Genomic DNA, 4649 nt, shown 5'->3' on the forward strand with positions numbered 1-4649 from the left:
TTTTTATCTCTTATTACTCAATAAGAAGAAACTCAACAGCTGACTTTTATTTTCTTTTATCTCTTATTTTTGATTAGCTTGTATTTATCCAATAAATTAGAGTAAAGTGTGCTAAAATTATCCGTGTCTCTCTTGTAGTTTACCACTTGTTCATTATTTAATATGATGTGAATAACTTCACTCATTAATCTTTTATGATAATTATTTTCAATTTCCAGAATTATTACTTCATCAAAGTTAAAGCTATGTCCTTTAGAAATAGAATGTTCAGAAAGAGCTGTTTTTTTCCCATCATCTTTACGTTTACACTTACTTTTGTGTTCACCAACTCTTTTTGCCAATCTTTGTTTGGTTGTTCCTATATAAGCTCTATTGCAATCATTACAATTGATCTTATAAATAAGATTTGACAAATTTTCTTTCTTTTCTTTGTCTTTAATCTAATCTTTAAGCATTACTTTATACGTAAAAAAATCCATCACTGATACTAAGGAAAGACTTGATAAATACTACGGGGACTCGGCACCATCAATTCCAATAGTTAAGAAGTGGTTTACAGAGTTTCGTTGTGGTCGTCCCAGTAGTAGTGACGCCGAACATTTAGAACGCCCAAAAGAAGTGATCACGCTGGAAATCGTCGATAAAATCCATGAAGTGATATTGGATGATCGGAGAATGAAAGTGCATGATTTGGCTCATGATTTAGGTATCTCAACTGAACGGGTACATCATATTTTATTCGAACATTTTTACATGAAAATACTCTCCGCGAGATGGGTACCGCGATTGCTCACACTCGACCGTAAGCGCAATCGTGTGACCACTTCAAAAGAGTGTTGAGCGATGTTCAGCCGTAATCCGAATAAATTTTTATGCTTGTTACTATGGACGAAACATTGATCTATCACAACACTCCAGAGACCAAGGAACAATCGAAACAATGGGTTGCTAGGGGTGAACGTGGACCAAAGAAGGTCAAACAGAATCTGTCCGCCAACAAGGTCATGGCCACAGTTTTTTGGGATGCAAGCGGTGTCCTTCACATCGATAACCTCAAAAAAGGTAAAACGATCACCGGCGAATATTATTCAAAACTTTTGAACAGATTCGATGTTGATTTGCAGCCAAAAACGGCTGAATTTGGCGAAGAAGAAAGTGTTGTTCCATCAAAACAATGCACGTGTGCACACTTGTCTAGTCACGATGGCCAAAATCCACGAATTGGGATACGAACTGCTACCCCATCCAGCATATTCTCCAGATTTAGCCCCCTTACCGCCCCCTGGCTGGACGGTAAGAGATTTGAGTCGAATGAAGAAGTCATTATCGAAACAAACGCGTATTTTGAAAGCTTTGAGAAAACCTATTATTTGGAGGAAATAAAAATATTAAAAAAACTCTAGACTAAATATATCGAGCTAAGAAGTGATTAGGTAGAAAAATAAAATGTTTATTTGCCGAAAAAAATTTGTTTTATTCAAAAAGTCACTGACTTATCAAAGCGCCCTCGTACCCTAAATAAAAGCTCTTCATGGCATTTTGACAGTTTGAGAAACCTTTTTTTGACATATTTACAAAAAAAGGTAAACAGGTAAACAAATGTTTGATAGTTGCATTTTCTTGAAAACAATGCACCTCTTTGTAGAACTTCTACTTTCCAAAAAGTAATTAATCGAAGTTAGAAATATGTTTTCAGTTTATATTGTAAGATTTGAAGGTATATTTACCCTTCATGTAACATTTTTTTGGCATAGGCCAAAAATCAAATCAATGTAAATGTTATATTACAATCGTAAAAATTTTTAATTTTTTCATCATAATGTCTCCGGCAACGCTATTTTTATATAGTTGTTTAGAAAAAGGCGATATGTCTACAAAGTGGTGCTGGATTGTAAACTTCTTGACTGTCAGTCAAGAAAAAAAACTAACGAAAAACATTAATGCAGATAAATTATTTTCAGATTCTTTTACTGAATGCTCTAAAAATAATCAGTGCTTACGGGATATTTAGAGTTATGAAAATGTCGATCGCCAAAACAAAGACGCGGTATATTAACTTTTAAAATAATTATATAACAGTAATACAAAGATAGCCGATGTTAAAAAAATAAACACTTTGCGCAGCAGTTACTGGTGCGAATTAAAAAAAAATTAAAATATCTGAACCTTCTGGGTGCAGCAGTGTCCAACATATGTACTTCATCTATATGGTGGTTCAACAAATCTGATTTTCTTCAGGACTTGAAGAAACCGAATGAGGGAATAAGTAGCATAGCAACAGGCAATGAAGAAGAGCGAGTATGTTTAACAACCATTAAATCACATAAAATTGATAATTGCCATGGAACATTTATTTTGTTATTAAAGAAAGCTTTTGTACTTCTAAACCAAGTTGTTAAATTCATGTGTCCATAGGGTTTCATTAAATTTTATGACAGTGGAAAGGCATTATCAGTAACGAATACTTAATGAAAATTAAGCTGTGAATCTGGAAGTCTTTCTGCAGGCGCCAAATTTAATTAATTGTGTAAGAACTGTTGCCAAAATGTGGTGTAAAACATTAAATCACATCTGTTATTACATCTGTCATTTGGATGACAGATTAAGAAAAATGGAACCAATGCAAAGGATTATACCAGAAAGGGCAATTAATGAAATTATATATCACGGACAAAAACTTGTTGTAGATGCACCGGTTTTGCTTTCTTTAGCTTATAACAAAAGATTTGTTTCACAATCCCTATCTGCCTCTATATCGCCTTCTGCATTATCTTAAACTCCTAATTTCAGTCAGCAAATCAATTTATTTCACAACAACCAGAATTTTCAACTCGCAGTGAGAGATATGTTCCGGCAGCACCGTCTATCATTTCTACATCAAGACTTCCTTTTTACGAAAACCTTTCCCGATTCCCAACTCAACATCTGGCAAATTCATAAATTCAAGAAAATATCATTTTGTCAAATATACGTGCAGAATGTTCACCTCATCCCCCAAACGAAGAATTTTATTAAATTAAATTAAATTAATATTAAAATATCAAAGCAGTAGTTATTAGGTTAAAAATTAGTTCTTATTAGTTAGTTTTATATTAAGTTAATAATATTGATATTAAGTGTCTAAGTCGTACATTTAAACAAAATTTAAATTAGTATGTTAGTGCTTAAGTTAAGTATCAAATATATCTTATACTCGTTTAATATAGTAATGTTTTCATATAAAAATGTTTAAACTAACTTTTGTATACTCCTTTAACACCTATAATAGCCTAACAAGTTTCCCATGAGCTATATAAGAAATCTTTGAAATCCCTTTCAGTCTCAAAAAATCTTAAAGTCACGGCATTCAACCCATTTCTTTAATGCTAAGTAAATAATAGTTATTGTAAACAGTTCGGAAATTATACAAGTTATCGTGAAAGATTAGTTTTAAAAATAAATGCAATATTTATAATAACTTGATGTTTTGAACTTAAATAATAAAATATTTTAAAAAATGATATAACTAAAATTGAGATATCTGTAAAATCAAAATAACTGTAATGTTGCAGGAAAAGTATGTTCAGTATAGTCAAATAAGAATAATAAAAACGCTTAATACTTTGAAATCAAATTTATCAATAAATGATGGAGAGATTGAATATGTTATATTTTAATTTAATTAATTTCAAAAAATTAATTTTTAATTAATTTTAAATTTTATTTATTCAACTTTAAAAAAAATCAATTAAATCAAATAATTGGTATTTTCCATGAAATAAAATTAAAGTTTATATATTTATGTTAGGTTAGGTCATACCGGCGATCCCTAGTGGATCCACTTAGGCCTATTGGCCCATTGTGTTACCATACATATAGAAAAAACTCATAGTTTAAAACCACCTAGAATCTTCTGTGAAGCATGAAATACTATTTAGTGCCAGGTCCTGTAATTGGTCAAGGTCCTCAAGAAAGGGGGCTCTAAGAGTAATAAGTTGCCGCCGTGCATGAGCTTCACAAAAACGTAGTAGATAAGAGCTGCGACAATTTTGATTGAAGGGGAGACTTAATCTTCTAGCATGGTTCCCCAGTTTACAGTGACCTGTAAGTAAACTTACTAAAATACCAATATATCTACGGGGTATCTCAATGGAAATTTTAGATTTCCTTTTATCGGAAAGTGACCAGATTGCATACAGAAGCCTGCATATTATTGAGTGTTCCCATCTTCTAATAAAGATTTCAGTACAGAAAGAACTCAGTAACAATTTCCATGATGTTAGCAATTGGCCCAGGTTATTTAGGTGTTTCGAGATTAGAGAAATATTGAGCTGCGTCCACATTTCGTTTAGAGATGTGTAGCAGTCAAAAACCGTCCTAGAAATAAATTGGACTGAACTCAAGGGCTTTAGAGCAGTTTGACTGTCTGAGAGTATGTATATATTCCTGCCAAATATATCATCCACATTCAAACAAGTTATAGCTTCACTAATGGCAATCACTTCTGTCTGAAAGATAATGGAATGATCTGGAAGCCTATAGTAGGAAGATTTATCAAATTCCACTGAAAAAACTCCTCTGCCTACATCACTATGCGTTTTGGATCCATCAGTGAAAATGGTTAAGCCTTCACCTAAGGACGAACCATCTGACGTCCATAAACCTCTAAA

The 4649-nt window shown here is 32.5% G+C and overlaps 1 pseudogene; it reads left to right on the top strand.

The window, feature by feature from the left end:
- The window catches only part of LOC119675269, a 31850-nt pseudogene that overhangs the window by 16226 nt on the left and 10975 nt on the right, over positions 1-4649 (top strand).

Source organism: Teleopsis dalmanni, chromosome 2, assembly GCF_002237135.1.
Source record: "Teleopsis dalmanni isolate 2A chromosome 2, ASM223713v2, whole genome shotgun sequence".
Taxonomy (NCBI): Eukaryota; Metazoa; Arthropoda; class Insecta; order Diptera; family Diopsidae; genus Teleopsis; species Teleopsis dalmanni.